Source organism: Mobula hypostoma, chromosome 29 (assembly GCF_963921235.1).
Source record: "Mobula hypostoma chromosome 29, sMobHyp1.1, whole genome shotgun sequence".
NCBI lineage: Eukaryota > Metazoa > Chordata > Chondrichthyes > Myliobatiformes > Myliobatidae > Mobula > Mobula hypostoma.
The window spans coordinates 26,771,741-26,788,093 of NC_086125.1; the positions used below are offsets into that span (position 1 = coordinate 26,771,741).

The 16,353-nt window shown below is 43.2% G+C and overlaps 1 long non-coding RNA gene across 1 annotated transcript; it reads left to right on the forward strand.

The window, feature by feature from the left end:
• Positions 1–1,325: 1,325 nt before the first annotated feature.
• On the forward strand, positions 1,326–15,445 carry LOC134339322 (uncharacterized). The gene is made up of 3 exons (XR_010016376.1): positions 1,326–1,809; positions 13,793–13,980; positions 15,108–15,445. It is a non-coding gene; the product is annotated as an uncharacterized LOC134339322 (long non-coding RNA).
• The last annotated feature ends 908 nt before the right edge of the window (positions 15,446–16,353 follow it).

The window sequence follows — 16,353 nt, forward strand, 5'->3', positions numbered from 1 at the left end:
ATTTGAAGGCAGAGTACAGGGATAATGGCAGGATTCTTAGCAGTGTGGAGGAACAGAGGGATCCTGGGGTCAAAGTTGCTGCGGAAATTGATAGGGTTGTTAAGGAGGCGTATGGTTTGTTTTACCTGCCGGCAGATTGAATTCAAGAGAATTGAGGTAATGTTGCAGCTCTATAAATCTGATCAGACCACACAGAATATTGTGTTCAGTTCTGATCTCCTCATTATAGAAAGCTTTAGAGAGGGGTGCAGAGGAAATTTATCAAGTTACTAACTGGATTGGAGAGCACACCTTATCAGGATAGGTTAAGCAAGTTAGGACTTTTCTCTTTGGAGCAAAGGAGGTCGAGAGGTGACTCAATAAGAAATAAAAGATGATAAGAGGTATAGATCGAGTGGACTGCCACACTTTTTCCCAGGATGAAAATGGCTGTTATGAGGGAGCATAATTTTAAGGTAATTGGAGGAAATTATAGAGCTAAGTATTTTTTAAAAAAAGTTGTTGGTGCATGGGATGTGCTGCCAGGGTGACAGTAGAGACAAATACATTAGGGACATTTAATATACTCTTAGATAGGCACATGGATGATAGAAAAATGAAGGGCTAAGTGGGAGGGAAGACTTGGATTGATTTTGGAGTATATTAAAAGATTGGCACGACATTGTGCGTCGAAGGGTCTGTACTGTGATGTAATGTTCTATGTTTTATGTTCTACTGTGCTCGGTATAGCCCGCAATGTCATTACTGTACTGTCAGAATAATGAGCTCTCAGTTGTGGTTCTCTGATATTTGTTGTTGGCCTGAAGTGTCTTAAATTCTTTCCCGGCACATTTTATGGCACCATACACCAGTGTTGGTTTCCTAATCTAAATACATCTCTCAAGGCCTTTTCTTTTTGTGCACGTCTATGCACAGAATAATCCTTTAATTTCACTCTGCTTTCAATTCTTTTGGCTTTGTGGCAATAAAACATGTATGGAATTAAATTTGTAGATAACTTTTAAGTGCATTTAATGGGGTAATTGCAGGTTAGCAGGAACATGAAACAGCAATTAAAACATAAAATTGTGGAGGCCCACAATTTGGTTCAATTCTCAAAATAAACCAAAGCTGAGAGATCTGTTTGCAGCTCCCTTCAATTATGAGATCACAGTATTCAATAGTTTCTTTAAGAATTATGAAGCATCGCTTGATTCTCTGGCTTCTGTCCACCTGAGTGATTGGCAACTTTTGAGGAGACCCTTTCTGTTAACTATCCAGTCAAAAAGTATTGAATAATACTGAAAGTATTGAAATTGGTTTACTATTGTCACATTGACCAAGATACAATAAAAACCTTGTCTTGCATACTGTTCATACAGATCAAAGTCATTACACAGGGTATTGAGGTAAAACAATAACAAAATATAACAGCAACAGAGAATGTGCAGTGCAGGTAAATTATAAGGTTCTAAGTGAATTTATTATCGAAGTATGTATTTGTCACCATATACAAACCTGCGATTAATTTTCTTGCTTGCATTCACAGTAGAACAGAGACACTACAATCAATGAAATACCACACACGAGATACATAAACAATCAATTTGCTTAAGACAAGCTGTCCAATTACAAAAAACCCACAATAAATAAATAAATAAAATTGAGAACGAGTTGTGCTGTAGTGTCTTGAAAGTGAGTCCTCGAAAGTGAAAGTGATAAAATGCTAAATGGTAACGAGGTACATTGTGAGTTCAAAAGTCCATCTTATTGGACAAGAGGTCTGTCAAGAGCCTTTTGAAGGTGGAATAGAAGCTTCCCTTAAGTCTGGTAGGAAGTGCTTTCAGACTTTTCTACTTTCTGCCTAATGGGAGAGGGAAGAAGAGAGAATGTCAGGGCTGGGTGGGGTCTTTACTGAAGCAGTGAGAAGTACATACAAAGTCCATGGAAGAGAGGCTGTTTCTTGTGTGTACTGACTGATCATTGGGATTCTAGTGGTTACATTTCATTAGTGGTTTGAAGAGATGTACTGTAGAGAGCATTCTGACTGATATAGAGGGGCCAATACATACGATAGGAAAAAGCTGTAGAGTTGGAAACACAGCCAAGTTCGTCATGGGGATTAGCCTCCCCACCACTGAGGACACCTTCAAATGCCTCACGGCAGCATCCAGCATAAGGGAAGCCCACCACCCAGGACATCCCCCCTTCTAATTACTACCATCAGAGAGGAGGTACAGCTGCCTGAAGACACACAAGCAACATTTTAGGACAGCATCTTCCCCTCCACCATCATATTTCCAAATGGCCCATGAACACTACCTCATGATTTTACTCTAACACAAGAATGATCATGGGAATGAAAGGGTTAACATACAAGGAGTATTTGATGACTCTGGGTCTGCAGTTGCTGGAGTTTAGAAAGAACAAGAGTGGATCTCATTGAAACCTATCAAATATTGAAAGGCCCAGATAGAGTGGATACGGAGACAATGCTTCTTATAGTGGGGAGTCCAGGACTAGACGACACAGCTTCAAAATACAAGGCAATCCCTTTACAGCAGAGAAGACGACGTATTTCCTTTAGAGGATGGTGATTCTGTAGAAATCATTGCCACAGACGTCTGTGGAGGCCAAACAACAAATTTCACAATATACATTAGTGACGATAAAGCTGATTCTGATTCAATGTTTGTATGCTGAGTATCTATGTTGTAGACTTCAAATTGCTTTGGGGGGGGATCTGTTGTGTTTAATTCACGTACTGGCAAGTGCAACTCAATACAACTTCATAGATTCACATTATCAAGGGACAACAGTGGGTAAAACCAGTCACTTATTCCAAAGAACAAGACTGACAAACAGGGGAAGAAGTGACTGCCATCTACTGCACTCCTGCAAGGCTTTTGTTCTTTGTGTTTATCTGTGAAGTTTCCTGCCTTTTGTCTCAATTATGCATTGACAGACAGTGATTCAATGGGGCTCTGCTGTCTGTTCCGCCTGCTTAAATTCTTTACCATGTAATAAATAAACTCTTCATAATTTTAAAAAGATATTCACAAGAATAAACAATGAAATGCCTTTTCAATCTTACACTGATTGTCAACATTTTAAGTAGAACTGCATTACTTTCCTTAAAACAAATAAACCGATGACCTTACTCTGGCTCCTTCCCCCTACCTTTCCAGTCCTGATGAAGAATCTCAGCTCATAATATCAACTCTTTATTCCTTTCCACAGATGCTGCCAGACCTTCTGAGTTTCTCCAGCACTTTGTGTGTTACCTTAAAACCAATAGGGCTGTTGACACTCATGTGCCCCCCCACTCCACAGGTGGTACACTCTGCCTGTGTAGACTATGGAGAGATTATGGAAATAATTTACAGAGTAAATGGCAGTTGAAGGCATGGTTGACAATGGCGGAGGGATTAAATACAGGACAAGGCACTGAAGTCAGTGGGGTAGAAAGGGGTCAAGTCTGAAATCGGCTTGACCTTTTGATGTTCATGACATTTGGATTGTACATCTAGTAGGAAAAGTCAAACACAGCAGACGCACCTCCAGAATCCATGTATAGATTGCATCTGACCTTTTCTCAGAAAACTGACAGGTTTTCTAGTACAGTTATAGTGGACGTAAGGAGAAATTTCTTTAACCAGAGTGGAGAATCTGTGAAATTCAATGCCAGGGATAGGTCTGAAGGCCAAATCATTGGGTATATTTAAAGCAGAGGTTGATAGGTTCTTGATTACTTGGGGCAACAAAGGTTACAGGGAGAAGGTAGGAGAATGGAGTTGAGAAGAAAATAAATCAGTCATGCTGGAATGGTGGAGCAGACACTGAACGGGCTAATTATGCTCTTATGTTTTGTGATCTTATACTGTACATCGCAGTTGGTCTGAGACGGAAGAGAACTGAGCACAAGAGGAAAGCAAGATAAACTGCAGAATCCGAATCAGGTTTATTATCACTGGCATATGTTGTGAAATTTATTGTTTTGCAGCAGCAGTTCAGTGCCATACGTACATTAAATATACTATAAATTATGAGGGGTGATTAATAAGTTTGTGGCCTAAGGTAGAAGGAGTCAATTTTAGAAAACCTAGCACATTTATTTTTCAACATAGTCCCCTCCTACATTTACACACTTAGTCCAGCGGTCATGGAGCAGATGGATCCCTTCTTTCTAGAAGTCGGTGTCTTGGACCTCCAGAAGTGGGCCACAGCAGGGGTGATTTTTAAGTTTGTGGCCTACAGTAGGAGATAAGTTATTAACTTCAACTTTCTGCATAGTCACTCAAAGAGTTGAACTGCACGTGCATGTAACGAGAGCTGTATAACTCATCTCCTTCTACCTTAGGCCACGAACCTATCAATCACCCCTGCTGTGGACCACTTTTGGAAGTCCAAGACGCCGATTTCTACAAAGAAGGGATCCGTATGCTCCATGACCACTGGACTAAGTGTGTAAATGTAGGAGGGGACTATGTTGAAAAATAAATGTGCTAGGTTTTCTAAAATTGACTCTTTCTACCTTAGGCCATGAACTTATCAATCATCCCTCGTACAACATAATATCTCTCAATATAAGTAAGTAGTGCTAGTGCATAAGGAGAGCAAACATAGTGAGGTAGTGTCCATGGGTTCATTGACCATTCAAAAATCTAATGCCAGAGGGGGAGAAGTTGTTCCTAAAAGGCTGAGTGTGTCTTCAGGTTCTCATCCTTCCCTCCCTGATAGTAGCAGTAAGAAGAGGGCATGCCCTGCGTGGTGGGGATCCTTAATGAGGGATGCCGCCTTTTGCAGGTCCTCAATTATGAGGAGGCTCGTACCCATGATGAGCTCGCTGAGTCCGCAACCCTCAGCAGACCCCTCAATGGAAGACTCATCTGTGTACACATGCATTCAAGTATCTTGAGCAAGCTTTCCAAACAGCAAATTGGGAATGTTTTAGTAATGCAGGAAACTATCCAGTCACTTCTGCTTCTGTGACCAAGGAAGTTGACCAAGATCACATTACACATAGGAACGTTAAGGTATAGGAAAAGAATTAGGCAATTCAGCCCATCAAAACTACTCCACCATTTGACCATGGCTGATTTATTTTTCTTCTCAACCCCATTTTCCTGCCTTCATCCCATAACCTTTGAAGTCTTTACTAATCAAGAACCTATCAACCTCCACTATAAATATACAAATTCACTTGGCCTCTACAGCCCCTTGTGGTAATGAATTCCACAGATTCACCACCCTCCAGCTGAAGGAATTCCTCTTCATCTCTTTTATAAAGAGACATCTTTTGTTCTGAAGCTGTGCTTTCTGGTCCTAGACACTCCCACTACAGAAAACATTCTCTGCACATCCAATCTACCTATGCTGTTCAATATTCGGTAATTTTCAACTCCAGCAAGTACAGGCCCAGAGCTATTAAATGATTCTCATACATTAACCCTTCCATTCTCCTCATAAAACTCCTCTGGACTCTCCCCAATCCTTTCTTACATATGGGGCTCAAAACTGCTCACAATACTCTAACAACAGGAATTCTGCAGATGCCAGAAATTCAAGCAACACACATCAAAGTTGCCGGTGAACGCAGCAGGCCAGGCAGCATCTCTAGGAAGAGGTGCAGTCGACGTTTCAGGCCGAGACCCTTCGTCAGGACTAACTGAAGGAAGAGTGAGTAAGGGATTTGAAAGTTGGAGGAGGAGAGGGAGATGCAAAATGATAGGAGAAGACAGGAGGGGGAGGGATGGAGCCAAGAGCTGGACGGGTGATAGGCAAAAGGGGATACGAGAGGATCATGGGACAGGAGGTCCAGGAAGAAAGACAAGGGGGAGGGGGGGACCCAGAAGATGGGCAAGGGGTATATTCAGAGGGACAGAGGGAGAAAAAGGAGAGTGAGAGAAAGAATGTGTGTATAAAAATAAGCAACAGATGGGGTACGAGGGGGAGGTGGGGCATTAGCGGAAGTTAGAGAAGTCGATGTTCATGCCATCAGGTTGGAGGCTACCCAGACTGAATATAAGGTGTTGTTCCTCCAACCTGAGTGTGGCTTCATCTTTACAGTAGAGGAGGCCGTGGATAGATATGTCAGAATGGGAATGGGATGTGGAATTAAAATGTGTGGCCACTGGGAGATCCTGCTTTCTCTGGCGGACAGAGCGTAGGTGTTCAACAAAGCGGTCTCCCAGTCTGCGTCGGGTCTCGCCAATATATAGAAGGCCACATCGGGAGCACCGGACGCAGTATATCACCCCAGCCGACTCACAGGTGAAGTGTTGCCTCACCTGGAAAGACTGTTTGGGGCCCTGAATGGTGGTAAGGGAGGAAGTGTAAGGGCATGTGTAGCACTTGTTCCGCTTACACGGATAAGGGCCAGGAGGGAGATCAGTGGGGAGGGATGGGGGGGGGACGAATGGACAAGGGAGTTGCGTAGGGAGCGATCCCTGCGGAATGCGGGGGGGGGGCAGGGAAAGATGTACTTAGTGGTGGGATCCCGTTGGAGGTGGTGGAAGTTACGGAGAATAATATGTTGGACCCGGAGGCTGGTGGGGTGGTAGGTGAGGACCAGGGGAACCCTATTCCTAGTGGGGTAGCGGGAGGATGGAGTGAGAGCAGATGTACGTGAAATGCCGGAGATGCGTTTAAGAGCAGAGTTGATAGTGGAGGAAGGGAAGCCCCTTTCTTTAAAAAAGGAAGACATCTCCCTCGTCCTAGAATGAAAAGCCTCATCCTGAGAGCAGATGCGGCGGAGACGGAGGAATTGCGAGAAGGGGATGGCGTTTTTGCAAGAGACAGGGTGAGAAGAGGAATAGTCCAGATAGCTGTGAGAGTCAGTAGGTTTATAGTAGACATCAGTGGATAAGCTGTCTCCAGAGACAGAGACAGAAAGATCTAGAAAGGGGAGGGAGGTGTCGGAAATGGACCAGGTAAACTTGAGGGCAGGGTGAAAGTTGGAGGCAAAGTTAATAAAGTCAACGAGCTCTGCATGCGTGCAGGAAGCAGCGCCAATGCACTCGTCGATGTAGCGAAGGAAAAGTGGGGGACAGATACCAGAATAGGCACGGAACATAGATTGTTCCACAAACCCAACAAAAAGGCAGGCATAGCTAGGACCCATACGGGTGCCCATAGCTACACCTTTAGTTTGGAGGAAGTGGGAGGAGCCAAAAGAGAAATTATTAAGAGTAAGGACTAATTCCGCTAGACGGAGCAGAGTGGTGGTAGAGGGGAACTGATTAGGTCTGGAATCCAAAAAGAAGCGTAGAGCTTTGAGACCTTCCTGATGGGGGATGGAAGTATATAGGGACTGGACATCCATAGTGAAAATAAAGCGGTGGGGGCCAGGGAACTTAAAATCCTCGAAAAGTTCAAGAGCGTGAGAAGTGCCATGAACATAGGTAGGAAGGGATTGAACAAGGGGGGATAAAACCGTGTCGAGGTATGCAGAAATGAGTTCGGTGGGGCAGGAGCAAGTTGAGACAATAGGTCGGCCAGGACAGGCAGGTTTGTGGATCTTGGGTAGGAGGTAGAAACGGGAAGTGCGAGGTGTGTGAACTATAAGGTTGGTAGCAGTGGATGGGAGATCCCCTGAGCGGATAAAGTTGGTGATGGTGTGGGAGACAATGGCCTGGTGCTCCTTAGTGGGGTCACGATCAAGGGGTAAATAAGAGGAGGTATCTGCGAGTTGTCGCTGTGCCTCGGCAAGGTAGAGGTCAGTACGCCAGACTACAACATCACCCCCCCTTATCGGCGGGTTTAATAATAAGGTTAGGATTGGTGCGGAGGGAGTGGAGAGCAGACCGTTCCGAAGGAGTGAGGTTGGAATGGGGACAAGGTGCGGTGAAGTCGAGACGGTTGATGTCCCGTCGGCAGTTAGCCATAAAGAGATCCAGAGGAGGCAGAAGAAGCGATAAAGAGATCCAGAGCAGGCACAATACTCTAAAATTGGTCTGACCAATGGCTCAGCATTATATCCTTGCTTTTACATTTTAGTTCTCTCAAAATGAAAGCATTTGCCTTCCTTACTACCACTCAAACTGCAAGTTACCCTTTAGGGAATCCTGCATTAAGACTCGCAAATTCATTTGTAACTTCAATTTCTGAACTTATGCCCCATTTAGAAACTAGTCTTCATCTTTATTCCTTCTACCAATTTGCACGACCATAACCTTCCCTACATTGCATTCCATCTGCCACTCCTTTGTCCATTCTCCTAATCTGTCCAAGCCCTTCTGCAGATTCCTTGCTTCCTCAACACTACCTGCCCCTCTATACATCTTTGTATAGTCTGCAAACTTGGCCACAAAGCCAAAAATTCCATCATCCAGATCATGAACATATAAAATGAAAATCAGTGGAATGTATTAATGACTTACTGAAGTAGGTCATAGAAGAAGCTGCAGTTTAAGCTACCAGTAACCTACATGAGGTGAGCATTTTGGGACAGGCACAGATGGCAACTTTCCTACCAAAAAGTTTACAAACTTAAACTGCTATTTATGCACTTTTTATTCCATATGCATACTTTAACCTCTAACTTTACTTTTTATATAATTCTTTATTATTGTTGAATGCTGTTGTCCTTGTTGCATGTCAGGCCCTTACTAATACATGTAAATGTATAGGGTGAATAAAGTTGATCCTTGATCACCAGTCAGTTATATTTTATTTTTATTTATTTTAGAGATAAAAAATGGCAACAGGCCCTACCAGCCCAACAAGCCCACACTGTCCAACTGAAAAGACAGGACAACTAGGTCTTTTAAAGGTAAAAGAGGTGGAGTACATATGTATTGTGATTAACTCTTAGTGGTGCACAGACATGGCAGTTCTGTCACAATCCTGGTCATCCAACTTGGAACATCTAGTGGTCAAGTGTTATCCATCTTATTTACCACGGGTGTTCTCCACTATCATCCTGTAGCAGTGTCCAATCCTCCTCTGGGCAACGTCAGGCAGGCACTGGAGGATATCGAGTATGGAGGATTGCTTATCACCACAACAGATCTACACCAGATGTAATCTCACTGGCTCTCCACCTGGCCGTGGATTGCCATGTGGGTTGTTATAGCCAGGGGAGGTAGTGGGGATAGGTTCCCACTACCTATTAAATGCTCCCAATAGTGTGCATCTCAAAGAGCTTCTAACAACCAAGTGCAGCTCCTGGCCTTCATGTGTGGCCAGGACATACAAAGCCCTGTGGAACTATCTCTACTGACAGGCAAAGGGGCAAAAGCGGGTTACTAGCACCTTTAAACAAGTTGCTTTGGGCAGATGAGGCCGTGATTGGCAGCTCATCTAGGAGAAGGAAAACTGTGTTCTCAAACCTCCACTGCCTTGTGGCTATACCCAATCGTGGGGAAGGCTTCAAGAGTAAACCCCAAGGGAAAACCCAGAACTGGAGTCCCTAAGGCAGTCACACATTGAGTTCAACATTGATTAGCAACTCCTGCGATACCGTTGGTGCCATATTGTATTGGTTTCTGCAGTACCTTTGGATTAATCTGCTGTGTGGAGAGGGTGAGCCTGCTTAACGTGCAGCAGCTTGCTCCCCATATTGTACTGCCGTGCCTTATGCACTGGCTTTCATATCACGTAGACAGCTGGTTTGCAACATCCATGGTCAACCCTGACCAACGGAGGGACTCAATTGTTGCCGCAAACTGACAAATTTCTCAACATATGCCAGCGGTATTAAACTTGATTCTGATTATACCCATGTGACCAATTAACCTATTAACCTAGACATCTTTGAAATATGTGAGGAAACCAGAGCACTCAGAGGAAACCTACGCTGTCACGCGGAGAGTGTAAAAATTTCTTACAGACTCCAGTTGGAGTTGAACCAGGGTCGCTGACACTATACTGGTGTTGCACGAACTGCTGTGCTACCATGCCACCCGTATGAATGCCAGCTTTTCCTTTCAAAGATTTAAAGAAAACTTTAAATAAGATTCTCACATTGCTATGGCAGGGTGGGGAGCATCAGCCCAGACATCTGGATTATGAGCCTAGTCAGTAAACCAATTGTGTCCAGCATGTGGCTACAACATTGTTCAAATTCTGCCATGTCTGCCCATCTTCCTACACAATTTATTTTCATTATCTATTTGCTGGAACGTTTTCCCAGAATCTGCAGACCAGATACTCCAAAAATGTTTAATCAGCAATAAGTATTTCCAGATGTTCATCTTACTGAACATCTTGCTTTTCAGTGCAGACTAGCCATCAGCTCAAAGCCGACTCATTCTAAACCCAATGATAAAACACCTGCTCTGTTTCTTCACCAACACAAAGAGGTGTCATTTATTTTCACACACAGAGAGTGGTAGGTGCATAACACAGGGGAGATGGTGGAAACGGATACGATAGCAACATGTAAGATGCATTTAGATAGGCAGGGGATAGATGGGTATCAGGGACAACTTTAGTTGCCATATACATTTGCATGTAATTGGAATTTGCTGTGGTGTGGGCTTTCACCACTTTAAAATTTCTCATTTAGAACAATATTCACATCCAGAAAAAATATACAAACAGTGGATTAATTTATTGTGTGGATAGCCAGACATTCCTCAGTTTTTCTTTTTACTTTTTGGCCCACAAAGTTGTGCTGACCTTTTAAACTACTCTAAGATCGATCAAAACTTCCCTTCCACATAGCCCTCTATTTTTCTTTCAAATAGGAGTCTATCTAAGAATAGTCATAGAAAACCACAGCACAGAAACAGGCCCTTTGGCCCATCTAATCCATGCTGAAACATTTAAACTACCTGGTCCCATCAACCTGCACCTAGACCAAATTCCTCCATGCCCCTCCCAAACTCCTCTTAAATGTTGAAATTTAAATCAAAATCGCTGGCAGCTTATGCTACACTCTCACTACCCTCTGAGTGAAGAAATTTCCTCTCATGTTCCCCCTGAACACTTCACCTTCCACCCCATGACCACTAGTTCTAGTCCCACCCAATCTCAGTGGAAAAAGCCCGCTTCCATTTACCCAATCTACACCACTCATAATTTTGTATACCTCTATCAAATCTCCCCTCAATCTTCTACGTTCTAGGGAAGGAAGTTCTAATCTATTCAATCTCATGTCCTTCAATCCCAGCAACATCCTAGTAAAGTTTCCCTGTACTCTTTTAATCTTAATAAAATCTTTCCTGTACACAGGAAAACTGCACACAATACTACAAATTAGGCCTCAGCAACATCACCACGAAGTACAAGATCAGACTCCTGCGTGCATTGGTATTCTCCATCTTCCTGTACGCATGTGAGACATGGACCCTCGCAGCAGAGCTACAGGCGTTGGAAATGAGATGCTATCGCAACATATTGGGCATCTCATACTTGGACCACATCACAAACGAGCAGGTCCGCAAGACCATCCAGCACCACATTGGCCCCCATGAAAACCTTCTCACAACGGTGAAGAAAAGAAAGCTGAGATGGTATGGCCACGTAACAAGATCCAGTGGCCTTGCAAAGACCGTTCTACAAGGAATTGTGGAGGGAAAAAGAAGGAGAGGTAGACAGAGGAAAAGATGGACAGACAACATTAAAGAATGGACAGGGAAAACACTTTGGGTAACTCAGGCTCTGGCACACAACCACGACAGATGGAAGACTGGTGTAAAGCTTGTCATGACGGCGCCCCGATGACTCCACCAGGTGTTAAGGGCGCAAGGAAGGAACGTCTTTTACAACTTCAACACAACATCTCAAATCCTGTACTCAATATTTTGATTTATGAAGGCCAATGGGCCAGAAACTTTCTTCATGCCCCTATCTACCTGTGATACCACTTTCAAGGAATTATGGACCTGTATTCCTTGTGGCACTCGACCAATCACAGGCCTCCAGTCAGAGAGGCAACCATCTACAAACATTCTCTGGCTTCTCTCACAGAGCCAATGTCTAACCCAATTTACTACCTAATCTTAAATGCCAAGCAATGGAATGTTCTTGACCAATCTTCCTAATGCCTGAAGACCAGATATATCCTTTTCCAAAATTACCTTGAAACTAATGGTATTATGATCACTAGATGCAAAGTGGTTCCCCAAACAAACTTCTGTCATTTGCCCTCGCATTAGGGTTAGGGTAACCCTAACCCTCATTTTGTAATAGGAGATGGCAAATTGCACACTCTCTCGTTGGTACTTCAATATACAGATTAAGGAAACTTTCCTGAACACATTTGACAAAATATCCCATCTAATCCTTTTACAATGGGAGTCCCAGTCAATAAGTGGAAAGTTAAAATTACCTACTATCACAACCTCTGTTTCTTACAACAGTCTGCAATTTTTCTACAAATTTGTTCCCCTAAATCATGTGGACTGTTGGGTGTACTATAATATAGCCCCATTAACGTGGTCATACCTTTCTTATTCCTCAGTTCCTCCCATAAAGCCTCACTAGACGAGTTCTCCAAGTCTGTCCTGACTGAGCGCCACCGCGACATTTTTTCCTGACTAGTAACACCACCACTCCCCTTTAATGCCTCATGCTCTATTACATCTATAACAAAAGAACCGTTGAATATTGAGCTGCCAGTCCCGTCCCTCCTGCAACCAAGTCTCTCTAGTAGCTACAATATCATAATTCCATGGATTCAGCTCATTTGCCTTACCTACATCTTGCACTGAAATATACACAATTCAGAATGTTAGCTCCACCATGCTCAACTTTTTGATTCCTGACTTAACAACATGTCTCTATAACCACTCCTCTATCTGTTCTGACACTCTGGTTCCTCACCCCCATCGCCACCCGCAGTACTAGCAAACCTTCCTGCTAGGATATTAGTTCCCCCTCCATTTGAGGTGCAAACAATCTCTTTTGTACAGGCCTCAACTTTCCTGGAAGTGAGCCCAATGATCCAAAAATCAAATGCTCTCCCTTCTACACCAACTCATTAGCCATGTGTTAAACTGTATGATCTTCCTATTTCTGGTCCCACTAGCATGTGGCATGGGGAGCAATCCTGAGATCATAACCCTGGAGGTCCTGCTCTTTAACTTAGCACCTAATGCCCTGAACTCACTTTGCAGAACTTCATCTCTCTTCCTACTTATGCCATTGAGGACCATGACCTCTGGCTGCTCATCCTCCCACTTAAGAATGCTGAGGACTCGATCCGAGATATCCCAGACCCTGGTACCCGGGAGGCAACATACCATCCAGGAATTTTGTTTTTGTGCACAGAATGTCTTTTCTTTTCCACTAGCTATTGAACCCCTATCACCACAGCCTACCTGCTACCCCCGCCTTCCCTTCTGAGCCATAGAGCCAGACGTGACCTCTATGACATTCCTCTGCTAGGTCATCTCCCCAAACAGTATCCAAAGTGGTATACCTGTTGCTGAGGGGAATGGATACAGGGGTATCTGCACTGCACCCCTTTGACCCTCCTGATTGTCACCCACTTACTTGTGTCCTGCACCTTGGGCGTAACCTCTGTTACATATCTCATGGGATTCTTGTGACTGTCTTATGACCATGATATAATTGAGTATCTTGTCAGCATATTCTAATGGTCTTGTGATGGTGGGGTGATGTAATTTTCCCGCCAGTGTGAGGTCACGTGATGACATGTTCCCTACAGGTATATAAAAGGGAAACCCTGTTGTTACGCAGTTTTAGTTCGCCAGTTACGTCATTATGCTGCGTATTCGCCTCATCAAGCAGTTTCGTTTTAAAGTGAAGTTGTACTTTCTATTGTAAGGTAAAATCGCTGTGCCGGCAGTTTCGCCAATCACTGCCAGTTTTTGTGTGTTACACCTTTGATTTACCTTTACAGTTTAGTATTGGAGAGTGAAGACCTTACCAAAGTACGGGAACCTGGAGGATTGAGTAAAGTTGGTGTTGTTTGGCAGTTTCATAAAGGATCTACCTTATTGAATCTTCATTCAGGAATAGTGGCCTGCATCTGAGATAGCCCCTGCAAGATCAGGAAGGTTTGTGCGGTGTCCACCATCCAGGAAAAAGGTCAGTTCCTTTAAGCCATTTTATTTCCTTTGTCGTGAATCCTTTGGACGGTTTCAGCAGTCCATTTCCAGAGAAGTCTCTCCTTACTGACTGTATAAATCACTTGGACTTTCAAATTTACCACTTTAAGACTGTGTTCGAATTTACCACTTTAAGAACTGTTCCAGAGTTGCCGTAAGGCACTTAACTTCTGGTTAAGTTAGTCGTTTGAATACTTTTCACTATTGTTGAGCAGAGTTTAATAAATGTTTATGTTTGTTTATAAAACCTGACTCAATTCTATATTCATTGTTGCTGATGACATAACACCTCTATGTCTTGACTACCACCCCCTCAGTCTTCCAAATAATCCAGAGTTCAACCAGTTCCAGCTCCAACTCCTTAACTTAGTCTGTTGGAAGCTGCAGTTGAATGCACTTCTTGCAGGTGAAGTCATCAGGTAAACTGGAGTCTCCCTGCCTTCCCACATCCCACAAGAAAAACATTTAACTATCTTGCTTGGCATCCCTACTGCTCTAACTGTGCAATTAGAAAGAAGGAAACAAGAAACAAAAATCTACTGGCAGTTTTTCACCTTTTCTCACTCAAGCCTCTCCTCTTTGAAGCCTTGAGGAGCTAAAGCCTCAAGATCCCCACTCTATCACCGCCCACTCCAACAAAAGCCACTCCGCTTGCCCCTTCTTACATTTATTTGCCCTTGCTAATGAATCCCAATCTCTGATTGGCTGCTGTTCAAACACCGAAACTACTGCAAATCGCTGCTTTTTAATGCACTCGCCGACTTCTGTGAGTCACTTGGGCATTTGAACCGCAGTCAATCAGAGGTTGGGAGTGAGAGAAAAAAGTGATCCCCATCTGTATGAACACTTCAGTGTAGTTCTGAGGGAGGGATGTACTGAAGGAAGAGGGAAATTTCTTAATGTCCCTAATGTACTGTCTTTAACACCATCTCCAGCAGTGCATTCCGTGTACCCACCATTCTCTGTGTAAAAAAAAACTTAAAAGACTGTGTGCATTTACCCGATCTATATTGTTCATGATTTTACATGACTCCAAGACACCCTTATAGGTTTCTAGATTTCTAAGATGCTCCTTTGACAATTACTCATACAATGTGCTTGATCCAGTTGGTATTTTAGCCTTGAAGACAGAGGTCATGGCATCCAGGGAAGTCTTGGACGTACCATCTATATCAACATTTCAGTGCAGTTCTGAGGGAGTGATGCACTGCGGGAAATTGGGTGGGATATTAAACAAGCTCCATATGCTGGAAGAGATGGAGGCCAAAATATTACAAAAGTAGAGGAAGGCAGCCCTTCCACTGGAATAGAAACATCTGAGAAAAGTGTGTATTTTTATATCAAAACAAATACTCAATAAAATTTTACAAGAAAAATTGAGCAATGCCTTTTCATTCTTATATTCACAGTCAATGTGTGAAGTTGAGTTCTAATATATTCATTAAAACAAATGGTGAAAGGTGCCTCTTCACAAACTCACACTACGCAAAGTGGTAAGAAAATGCCTATCCCCATTACGGTTTTCCCTCAGTAGCGTACTGCTTGAGTGATGGACTGGGCATACAGGAAACATCTCAATGGGAAGACCCCTTCCCCACCAGCCAAGCAAGGCCTTGGTGCCTTTGAGAAAAGTGTGTTCCGTAAAATAAATAGTAGTTGTTATTCCTCCTAACAAATTATCTGCCCTTAAAACTCACTTATGGACTTAGTGGCAACTTTTTTGGGTACCTTCTGTACCTAATGAAGAGGCCACTGAGTGTATGTTTGTGGTCTTCTGCTGCTGGAGCTTATCCCCTTCATGGATCTTGTGCAGATCACTGCTGTAACGGGTAGTTATTTGAGTTACTGTCACATTCCAGTCAGTTTGAACCAGTCTGGTCATTCTCCTTTGACCTTGCTCATCAACAAGGTACTTTTGCCCACAGAACTGCTGCTCACTGGATGGTTTTTGTTCTTGACACCATTCTCTAATCTCTGGAGACTATAGTTAATGTGTGAAAATCCCAGAAGGTCAGCTGTTACTGAGATACTCAAACTACCCAGTCTGGCACCAACAATCATTCTTCCATGGATGAAGTCATTTACAGCACATTTTTTCCTGCATTCTGATGTTTGGTCTGAACAACAAATGAACCTTTTCACCATGTCTGCATGCTTTTATGCATTGAGTTGCTGCCACATGATTGGCTGATTAAATATTTGCATTAACAAGCAGGTATACAGGTGTACCTAATAGAGTGGCTACTAATTCTGTATTCAAAATAAAATACTTTCTAATTATATAGAAGCAATACACATAGGTTATATCCTGGGTGTGATTAATTACTCCATTTTGAAGGCCCCATTATGGTCT